We start from the raw sequence: 12707 nt of genomic DNA on the forward strand, positions 1-12707 counted from the left end.
TTCAACATAAAAGTGTCTCAGGCATAAATTGTGAGAAATTGAAACAATTTAACGTAAGATTTGTATGTGTTTACTTGAGAAAAATGGTAATCCATCAAATTCTTATATGCAACAACATTTGGTGGAAGTTTAGTATTCCTGCCTGTAGTTTCAGCATGTCAGCAGCGGGTCAATGCAGGTCAGAGTGACTGGAGCTGTGTTTGTTTTAGTTTAGTGTCACACCTGATTGAAGAGGTGTATACAGAGTATCTCAAGGTATATTTTAATCAGGCCTCAGATTTTTATTCTATAAAGGATGGTTTAAAAAAGCACAATGGTTAGTGAAACCCTCCTTCTATAATGGCTTCACAGATGCCAACCGCGTTAGGAACAGTCAATTGGATTTACATGTTTTATGTAAAATGACATGTAATTATGTAACAGAGAAAAGACAGGATTATGTGGGGAATGTTCTGATGGTAGAATCCCCAGTGAAAACCTTTCAGCACTATTATGGCTGCACTAAGCAAGTTAGCCTGTTTAGTAATTAGAGGGCCTGACTCTTGGGCAGTCAGGTGTGCAGAGAATGAAGGACAGCACAGTAACCATTGCATAAACCACAATGCATGATAGGAGAACAAATATGTTACTTAATATATGCTTTTACATAGCAAAAAAATGATAGTGAATTATAGGGTCACTTACAATATTTATGTGTAACACGCTTCACTCATTTCAACAACAGAATCTGGGTTGCAGATTAAAGCAGTCAAAATGTACTGTGTAATATCTATTTGTAAAAACATTTATAATTATTTTGTTTTAAATATTCAACTTAAATGAATTTAACTGTACCTTAGGTCTTTATATTAACGCAACTATCAACTGAACACCAAAACTAGGTATGATCAGAATTTGTCTTTTAAAACATACATTTAAGCATTCAGTTGCTCACTGGAAATAATGAGAAAACTGGAGCTGCTCATCTGTGGATATCTGTTAGTAAGGAACAGTGGGTTTCCCTGCCAACACCTACAGTGCAAACCAAAGCTCACCATCTGATCAACTGAAGGAACCCAAGTGACAATTTAGTTTCACAAGTTACAAAAAGTGTTATCAATGATCAGTGTGGACCTGTTCTGTCCTGTGTGCTGCACCAAGCCAAGTGCAGTCCTGAAGTCCTGAATAAAAACACTTTTGAAAAGTCAGTTTATAAAACTCACACTACTACTACTACTACTACTACTACTACTACTACTACTACTACTAATTATTATTATTATTATTATTATTATTATTATTATTATTATTATTATTATTATTATTCGTTTAATACTGTTAAGTTAGGTGTAAAAGGATTTGAAAGAGGATTTCCCGTGGACAGTTTTTCAATGGATGACCTTCAGCCTTAGAGAAGAGTGCAATCTACTGATCCAGCAACAACCACACATAAAAACTACTGGTCTGGAGCATGATTAGGTAACGATTGAACAAGCTGGTTACCACTGTAACAGTCTTTACTAAATTATAATAATTTGTCTGGAGAATTTGTCCTGATTGTGTGAACAAAAATTCTTTACAAGCTCTCTGTTGTTATTTATTATTAAGTTCAGTATTAATTGCACTATTATATTTGCAAAATAATAATTGAAAGGCTAGGCATTCAATTAACATCTGTCGTATTTATTAAACAGTATTATATTATACTGGATAGCTTTAAATATATTTGTTGAAGACATTTATACAATCATTTTATTTATTCATGATATGACAAACTTTAATTTGACCAAACTTTGCTGCCATAAGCAAATCACCCAGCCTTCCTAAGGATTACGTTATAATAATGGAGATTACTATTAAAACAGTAAATAAGGTTTTCAGTACATATATTGTAATTCAATACAGCACCTGCCATTTTGCCTAATATTCCAACACAATGCCTGTGTTAATATGTTACAGGAGTGTAGCAAGTACTCTAAATATAGGCCTTCCAATTAAAAATAAGTAAAACAAGTAAAACCCATTGTCAAGAGTTTACCAAACTGATCCCCGATATCAACAAATACAAATGCATGATAGCACAGTACCATAACAGAGCTCAGCAGGAGTTTGTCTGGGAAGACGTAAAAGGAGCCTTTTTTTAACGATCAAATTAATAAAAAGAAAGATCCTACTGAACAATTACTCAACCATTGTCACATAAAAGATTTAACTGGCCAGTAAACCTGACCAGTACAATCCTGGTAAAGGTAAAGCTTAAGGGTCAAAGTGTAAACATGAAACAAAGGATCTGATACTTGTTGCTCCAGAGTGAACATTTCTCTAGAACAATAAAGACATACAGGAAAATAAGCTTGTATTAAACTTGTTAAAAAAAAAAAAAAAAAAAAAGTCCTATAGTCTGGTGATTCGTCATGCTTCTGTTACATCGTGTTTCTGAACTATTGGTGCTAGGAGGCCTGCTGTTGAGTTCGGCTGTTCTCTGCAGAGTGACAGTGAGTTATCGTATCTCAGTCAAATGTTCCCGTCGGAGGGCTCAAGTACCAATGCTCCTGGTGGGTTGTGTATTCTGTACTGGGACACATGATTGCAGCACATTTATGACTGTGTTTGTCTTCTCCCATGTTTATTCCAGGACAGTAAATTGTACATATATGTTTTATATTTATGGCTGTCTCAAGCTTTTGGTCTTTAAACATGTAAGATATTATGAATAACTTTAACATTGCTTGTATGCTCATGCCCATATTGCTTGTTCAGTGTAAACATTTACTTTTAGCATGTGCCTTAAGAATAAATTGAAGATAACTTTTGAAACTGCTTCTATTAACACTGAATTAGAGGCTAAGTACTAAGAGTAAAACTGTTTTGTTAAGGCATTCTTTTATTTGTGATATTGCTTTATTCAGATTCATTACACCTTAAAATTACCATTATCCATTGTGACAAAAATAACGAAACTACAACTAACTCAGAAATGTATCCTTGTCAAAGAAGATCAAAACACAGAATGAAATACAACCAAGGAAATAGTATAATATACCTGAGCAATATTCCCAAACATTTACTGTGTCTTTTAAATATTAAAGGGTGTGAATTAATTTATTGGCCTTGGCAAAACAATAACTCTGAGTACAAACTAACTATAAACTGTTCCTGAATAATTCATGGTGTACCTGCATGTCATGAAATATTACTGAGCCTGTGGCTTTGTGTGTGAGTTCTTGTGTGTGTATGTGTTTGTGATTTCGGTGTCCCATAAAAATCAACTTCTGGCATGTTTACTGTCACTGCATAGAGTCTCTATATGATTGCAAAAGGTAAGGACATGCAGACTTGAGGATAGGATAGAGTACATTAATTTTGTGAAATTGATTGAATTTATGATGTCATCACAGTGTGGGAGCCGTGCTGTTAAAAAAAAAAAAAACGGAGGCATTGGTTTCAACAACTTCTGTGGTGGTCAGGGAGCTGGGTATAATAGGAGAATTCATGAATGAACAAAAGAATGACACAGAAAATAAATACAATATAGGGCAATATAATAAGGTTATCTATTTTCAAAGGTCATTTGAAAACTAAGAGGTCATTTCAAGACTAAAACCACTGCTTGTAATCAATGAAAGTATTAATTATTGCTGGGAGGACTTTATTTGTTGCTGAGACATTTACACTCATATACTTTTTACAACTGTTTTTGTGGTTTCTCTTCTTAAATGCCAAACTGTGGTGTATATAACCAACTACATATCAAAGTATTTGTGCAGGGAATGGTCTTCACTTTAAGGTATAATTAGTCTGTAATCTCAGTGCTTTTTATGTTGTTTAATATTCATTAGCCCATTCATTTATGTATTCATTAAGGTGTCTTTAATACCAATTTACAAGGCAGAAAGTGATCCCCCAATACATCAAGAAAATTCAAAACCACAAGGGATACTTCTTTATACATAATACATCTTTATATCTGAACAGACAAACATGATTGCCAGTTATTCAAAACCAATCCATATATTCATATTACACTATCAATTTACAATTTGATTACATTTATGTAGGGCTTAGATCCCAAAATACATTTGTGTTACTGGAGGACATACATTATTGGTGATGTGACTCTGCCCCTGAAAAACCTCTCCACCTTGACAGAACGATTGCAAAGTAACAGCAGACGTGGAATTCTTCTAGATTTACAAACATCTATTTGTGACAGTGTCTCTCTGAGAGTTTATATTTTTAGTTGGAATTCATTAATAATTAAGTTATGTTTGTATGTTTCATTTTGTCAGAAAAAAGCTTGGTAATGTCTGTCAAAAGTGATTAGGACATCACTGTTTATTTATTTATTTTGAATTTTATTTTTATTTTTTTACATTCAAGTCAGTCCCAGAAGTGAGTCATTCAGGAATGTTTGAGATGTTTTGATTTTCTTTGCCTTTCTTGTAAACCATGTAAATAGAGGTGAATTCATGTGTAGTAAATGGGACATAGCCAATCAAAACCTGAAGGTTAGCCACATGCTGAGATAACAGAACTTTGCTTGTCATTTTGCAAATGCTACTCCAGGTGGTTAAAGTGTTTCAATTTACTTGAGAAAATAAAGATACATAGGATCTAATAAAAAAATGCATATCTTTTCCAAGAAAGATCTGTTCCCCAGTTCTTAGAGTAAAATCACACATTTTAAAACTAGGAGGCACCTAAAAATTCAAGTAGTGCTACATAAATAATTGTACACCCACAACAAACCGTCTTTTGTGAATTGTATCACTGTATGACGTTACATGCCATGTATGGGAAAAAGACAATGCATATCGTTTTCAACACATATAAATAATGAAAGAGGATTTAACCTACAATTCTAACACCTTAATATTTTATCTTTCACAAAATACAGCAACTCATACTTGGACATAAAGAGTGTATACGTCTTTATTGGTTGCACTGGGCCAGAGACATATCAATAGCATCACTTTTACTGATAACATTTTAAAACAATATATCTTCTAGCTTGAGACACGTCATTTTAATTTTTTAATATTTTGAGTGCTTGAGAAGTATGTAGGCTTAATAAAACATTTTGCATTGAATATAGCTACACTTATAATTAGTTTAACTGGTATCACATTACTGTTGGAATAGGGTTGATTATAGTAGCCTCCCTAAATTCCTGCGAAACTCAATAAAATCTCGATAAAGTGACAATTATTAATCAATATCACAGAAAATGCACTGAATGCATTTATCTGGGTCAAGGTATATATTATTGTAAATTGCATCATAGATTAATTCTGTTCCATTTGCATCAGGGAACATACAAGTCAACAAAACAATCTGAACTGTCTAGCAAGTGAACCATTGAACACAGAGCTATGAAATGTGGAATCACAAGAAACTCACTAGACTGAACTCTTCAGATATGTGTAATCAGGCTATTACAGAAAATTGTACTAATTTAATCATTACATCTTGTTGTTAAAGAAGAACCCCATATATATTAAAACGATAGGTTGCAAATGCATATCTGAAAAATATAATACTACCCAAAGGGGGATGGGACATTGTATATTACCATGGGGAAATAATGATTTTTCTAAACAAGTTGCCTATAGGCCACTCTGTGCTTTGACTCAGGCAGAAGCAAGGACCAACAGGTGTCTGTACACCACCTATCAGACCAAATCAGGAGCAAGGGCTACAAGGTCATGCTCAACTGAAAACTGAAAACAAGTCCAGGAGCAGGAGCAGGGGTCAAAGGCCACGCTCAACTGTAGTATGGGAGGGATCGGTTCACATAAGCGACATCCGAAACCAGTAGCCTCCCAGGATGTGCAGACAGAGGCTGGACAGACCGGATAAATCAAGAATAAAGTGGAGTGAAGCATCAAGAAAGGGCCCTGGGAAAGTACATCTAGCACTACATCAAGGTGCCATACAGGTAGAGATAGAGAGCAGAGAGGACAAAGCCACCACACAAATGGTACAGTTTGAGCGTGGATTGGGACTTGCTCGCATCCAAAAGCTGCTAGAGGAACTGCATAATCATTGCCATTGGGCAGGTGACTGGGTCATGTCCTCAGTCCATTCACCACGGTCTGCCAATGGTAGGAGTACTGTGACCTTCTAGAGGGAGCTCTCACTGACTGAACTGTTACAACAAAAATTGTCTGAAAACTTAGGGGCAGACCAAGAACTGCAGGAGGTCTGGGCTCAGGTTGAACAGCACCCTGTGCATGAGACATGAGATTGTCTGCAGGGGAAGCTGCCAGAGATTGGTGCACAGCAGGGGACAAGGTCTGAGAACTAAGGCCTGCACGGCCACTGGGGAGTGACTAACCGCACTGTTGTTTCCTCATGCCTGATCTTCTCCAGGATGACTTGAAGAAGAAGAAAAATGGGGGAAATGTGTAGAGAGAGACCACTAGGCCATCGGTGGGCCACCACATCGATCCCCAGCATCCCTGTGTGGTCCCGGATGGAGAACCATAGTGGGCAGTGCATGGAGATCGAAGAGATCGATGCTTGAACTGCAGAACTGACTCCAAAGGCGCTGCACCACTTGGGGGTGAAGGCACAACTCTGAGGCAAGGGGTCCTGCTCCAGATAGGAGGTCAGCTGCTATACTGGACAAACTGGGGAGATGAGTGATTGGAGCCCAGGCTGCTCCGAGAGGAGAAGTCTGCAGGCCAGGCTATTGAGCATGCATGGCCGCTGACCCCTTGCCTGTTGATCTGGGCCAAGACTGAGGTGTTGTGACTCTGCACCTCCTTTAGGGCAGCTAAGGTCCTGTGGTTCCGCAGAAACTGGGGGAAGCAGACCTTCATGGCAATCAAGGAGTCCACCCACTTCCTGCACTCTCTGGATTCGAGTGAAAGCCTCTCCACCATGAATCGGGATGTGGAACAGTCTGTCTCAAGATGGCAGAATTTTACTTGTGTGCTGCTGTCGTTCAAAAAGGGAACACAGAAGAGCTTGGTCTTCAGGTCAGGGGACCTGAAGGTGATCAGCAGGCCTCAGAATGATCACCAGAAAGTCACGAGATGCAGGAGGGGCAGTGATCTCTTCCACAGAGATAGACAATTGATGTGGGCCCAAGAACCTACAAGAGGGCATGGAAAATGGGAGTGGTAGAGTTGGGCACCCCACGTTGCCCAATGATCCTGCCTCCCATTGCCTTCCGCTGATGTTCCCCTCCCCTGATGTGCAGCTGCTGCCATGGCCACTCTAAATGATAGCCAGGTAGCTGAAGGAGAGTAGTATCTTCATCAGCAAAGTAAAGCAAGCAGCAGCAGAATCAGTGTATACATTGAAAAGTAAATTAATATGAATTAGTAATTGTTACTTACCTGCAGATCCAGTGTGGCAGACTCCTCTTGGGACAGCAGTTTCCATGGCCAGAACCAGCCCCAAGCAAAGATACATGTGGGGAGGGAAAGGCAGAGTGGTGCGGTAAGGAAGGGAGGTGTCCAGTGGTGGCTGCCATGGAGTGAATGAGGAAACAGAATTCTATTGGAGCCTCAGAAACTTACAGCACTGATTCTTGAGACCATCTGATCTCTCCCCATTGAGTTTACAGTGTCTTCTCCTGGTGGAGCTGTCGGGGGTCTTGGAGAAGGGAAGGAAGATCTGCTGAGGAGCGCCACCCAGAGGAGTCTTGAAAGCCACTGGAGTGATGCACTTACCTGCTGCTTTGTGGAGGAGCTCAGTTCTTGGATTGGATTGGTTCCTGGATTGGCCTTAGAAGAGAAACCAAGAGAGTGATAAGCAATATTGCTCTTTTTTTCTATTAGCCTGTTTAATTGAATTGCTGCTGTTTTTTTTCTTTTGTATTAGGGGAATATATATATTTTTAAATTAGGTTTTAGCTGAGATCATTCTGTTTGCTGTACTTATTTTTTTCATTAGGTTAGAGTTTTAGGTATTTGCCCATTTTTATTAAAGACGATTTTAGTAGTGTTTTAGGTTAGGTAATTCTTCCCCTTTCCCTTCCCCAGGGGTAATTTTAGAAGTAAAATAAATACTTTTTACTAACCTGAACCTGTGGTGTGTGTCCTGGAATCCTGACCGAACCTGCAGGGGAAGGGTGGCTGTGAGGTTCCCCATTCTCACTAAATATCTGGGGTGGTGTAGTTGTGCTATTGACTTGTTTTGCTGTCCACCTATGACAGCTACATTATACAGATGATGTTGTGATCAATGGATGTGCTGAGAAATACTTGGACAGAAACAGGATATTACAATTCTTACATTCTCAGCAAGTTTTTTGGGTGTTTCTTGTAAAGGTGATTAGAAGACTTCAGTCTTCTTGTCTAGACTACACCCACAAACACGCATGTGGCAGGAGTTAAAAGTGAGTCAAAGGATAACTTGAAATGCTGAAAAGGCACAGCAGAAAATTCTTGCTACATTATGCACAAAATATTCTAATCAAAACACAAACAAGGTGAACAAAAAGTAAAAAAAAAATTAACATGTCCTTCAAGATTGGGCAATAAAATATTAATTACAGAAGAATAACTGATCATCTGTTCTTCCCAGAGATCTCTTACAATTCATAATTATAATTAAATCAATGTTTTAATGAATGAAATGTATGTTTTTACAATTGTGTGAGTCTGTGTCACATGCTATTTGAATTGCTGTAACAGGTAGGTCTGATAAGTGACTGAATATTGTAGACTGCATTTTCCACATGGAGATGTATTTAATTATTTACTGGTACAACAATGAATGATGATGAAAACACTACTGATTAGATCCATCTTACTCTTCACTACAATTGGGTTGAATCTGAGATAAATTAAGAGATTTACAGAAATCCTGAAGGAGACACATGATTTATGTAAATTGAAATTCTTACTTCCAACAGATGTTTTATACAGAACTGAGGGAATCACACAATACTCTAAATTGGCCCTTTCAACTCTATTCTCTGTAGTAAAGAATTTAAGAAGGAAATCACTGTTTTGTTTTATACAATGATCACACAGATTTTTCATGATGTACAATGCATTACCACACAACACAGTGATTCAGTATGTCACCCAGTTCAAATATATTAGCACTGAACCAAAAATGTAAAACCTAATCAAAACTGTCATGTGGGTTTCCAGAAAAGTAGGTAAAGAAAACAAAAAAAACTTGATGCTTGCTGTAGAATAAAGATTTATGTGTGCACTTAAACTTAAAAAACATCATAATAATAGACTTTCAGTCCCAGAGACTAATATATGCAATTTCAAAAACAGTTACAAGCAAACTGTTTGCCAGTCTCAGAGATTACAGCTATGGTATTCATATCCCATCTTCAGAGGAGAACAGTAATGGTGTGGATGAGTTAACAAGAAAACCACAGATCTGACATGTCAGGTTACAGGCCTGGAAGGCACAATCCCCTGAGAATGGCAGAGTGGCACAGGAACTCATCAAGATTATTGTACATTATCATGGTCAAAGCAGAGAGAGAGCTCATTCATTAGAAACAGAGAATATACAGGACTCCTGGGACTGGGTACAGAGTCATTGTGAGGCAAAAAACTTAAATGGGGTTTTAAATAAAATCTTAATGACATCCAGAAACAGAGATAAGTGATGCCCAAAGTCGCCCCAGTAACACATGACTTGTCATCTGTTTTCATCAGTGTCACAATGGCATAAGCTAAAGTGAAAAACATGTTCCAACCAAGAGCTCTCTCTTCCCCTGAAATGGCCCCATCGACTGCTTAAAACAATAATAAAGATGACAAAGTCATGATTTGAGACAAAGTCAACAAAAAAGTGATTTTGAGTGCTGTCATACTTTGAACATTTAGGACATGTATTTCAGGTTTTGGTAGAAAAGAAAGGAACTCAGTCAAACGTGTGTAACATTTCAGGACTGTAATGTGTGTGACTGTTAACTACACAAAGAAAAAGAGATAAACAAATAATATAGTATGCAATCTACCTTATTTTGCTTACAGTTGAAAATAATCAAATCAATAAAGGAATCTATTCCACAGAAGACCATACTTTGACATTTTCCCTTTGCTCGTCCCTTACTGTACTGATAAATGCCAAGTTACTTTGAAAAAAACAACATAACATTGCAATTCAATGAACAACCTTTCAGTATAAACAACCATGTGGCCAATAAACTAAAATAATACAGCATCACATTGTGGAAGTTATATAAAGGATAAAAATAGTATTGTGACTAAATATTTATTTATCTGGTTAAAGTCTTTAACTTATGCAACTTAAAAGGATCAGACTAAGCCAAATTACAATGCTTTGAATTTATGTGGAAAATGTAATAGCCATGTTCAGATGTCAGCACAGGACAGAATAAAACACAGAATTAAACACAGTGAAACAAAAACAAAGTCAAAGTTATCAGCTGGTGAGGGCCAATAGCTGATGTTGTTGTCAGAAAGAGAAGGAAAGGAGAAATCATGAATATTAGATTAGACTTCTCAGTTGAACATCCTGCTAATGGAATGGAATATATTGAGTTTTGTCTAAGATCCCGCTCTCTTAAATGAACAAGAACAACAAAAAAGAGAAAACAAACCTGTTACATATTCGTATGTGTTAAATTATTTTTCACTCCTGGAACTAAATGGCTCATTAATAGCAGCAAGGAATTCCATCCCAATGATGACCCTAATGACTCACAAGAGAGCTATTTTAATGAGGAGACCTAAAGTGGGAAGGCTGAATTAAACTATAGGACAAAGATCATAATTCCAGAGATGTTGATGGATGGATGCAGGGAGTCCTAACAGGGAAATGTTTTTAAAGAGATAGAAAGTGAAATTAAATGGCACTGTTGACAAACCACAGAGGAGAAAACTAGTAGAGGGGGACATGAAATTTAATTGCAGTTTTTCCAGAGAATGTAGCCAAGGCTGTTAATGAAGTGACCGTTTGTAGGGCAGCTTTAGTTTTCCAGCCTTAAATGTTTCTTATATATTGATTTTATTAATTGATACAATAAGAATTTAAAGACCATTTTATATTACATTAAGTATGTTCTTATACCTTTAAACTTTAGACTTTTAGGGGTTTTATATTCTTGTTTACTTTTCTCCACATCATCGAAAAATAGTAAAATTAAAATTAAAAAAAGGATTGTAATGTATTTTTATTATTGCTTTTAACTGTCAAAGTATTTCTCTATTTCTTGTGGTTATTCTATTCCTGTACCTGCATCAGCCCACATATGTGATTTATTCATGTCCTCTAATGAGCAAATGTCTTATTTTAAAATGGATACACAGTATTTAAAATATAACCTTGATATCAATGCTTGGTAATGACACTTTGTTCATTGGACATTGAGGTGAATAATAGATATCCAAACTGTATCACAACCTTTTGTCTGAATGTGCTCCACCATCTCAAAAATAAAATGTCTTTTGTCAGTCTCTTTCAAACAAACAAAATAAATAACAAACAAAACATAAACATAAACATAAATAGATTTTCCTTGTATTACTTAATACAAAACATGCTTGAAAGAAATGATTGTCTTTTTCACACTATCAACAGGTAACAAGTATATTTTCAAACAGTATGGATATGTAGAATTTGAGATAGTGTATTCATGTAATCCAAATTGACTTCCATTATTAACTTTGTGAAAGTGGATATTGTGCTGTGTCCCGGCATGCCATACCTGCAGATAAATTCATTAATTCTCATCCTCAGTTTTGTGAAGCAAAAATCAGGAGGAATGTGTTGATCTGTAAAGCCCTTTTAGCAAAGTCCTGCTGTTTCTCCCACTGATGTGCATGTTTATATTATACCTCCGATCTTCTACTGCTGCGATAAAAAGAAAACACTATCCCAAAGAACATAAATGGGTAGAGATAGAAAAATGGGTTCTGGCCTACCCAAGCAGAAAGCAAATTTATCAACGAAATCAGGAAGGTGTCTGAAGAAGACTGATGCCAGAGTGAATGATGAAGATGAGATTGTTGTCCCCTCAGACAATCAGGCATGAGTTGCGGGAAGCTAATTCGGCTGGTAAATTAATGCTCTAAAAACAGAGGGTATTGTGCACAACCAAGAATATGAGAGCATTATAAAGAGGCATGCTGTGCCTTCTGGTACAAAAAATATTGGTTGCACATCTTCCTGCGGTTAATGATGCACAGCCCCCTAAAAACTTTGTGGAATCCACATGGAGTGAAACGAAAAACCTTCTCCTTTAAAGAATAGCTGAATCTTTAGAGCTAATTACACAAATTAATGCAAAGTAAAAGTAATGAAAATGTTAAAGGGAAAGAAGGATTTTAGTTTTCAGTAAGCAACAAATCATCATCTTATCCTGTTGATGTGCAAGTTCCTCCTCCAACGCATTGTTTGTTACTCTCTGTTGTTGTCTGGATATTGAAAAGATAATATGTGTTTCCTTACAAGAAAAAGGTGTCCCACTGGTTAGACAAATTGGATGTTGCACTATATATATTACTGATAATAATTTTGCCTCTAAGTTCAGCATGAGAGTACTTATGATCTTATTTCAATTTTGAATATGTAAGAGCAGGCTGGCCAGTATGTTAAATGAGCACGGCAGTTAGACAATTATGTTGTAGGCTGATTGATGTTGAATCTTTTTCAGAAATTAATGTTGCCCTGAAGCAATGGTCAAAATATCCACAATATCAAGTGCACAACTTTTAACTATCCTATTAATGTGGCTATCTAATTAATATTTGCTATATTCTTTGACGTTTCTTCTT

This window comes from Amia ocellicauda, chromosome 2 (assembly GCF_036373705.1).
Source record: "Amia ocellicauda isolate fAmiCal2 chromosome 2, fAmiCal2.hap1, whole genome shotgun sequence".
Classification (NCBI taxonomy): Eukaryota; Metazoa; Chordata; class Actinopteri; order Amiiformes; family Amiidae; genus Amia; species Amia ocellicauda.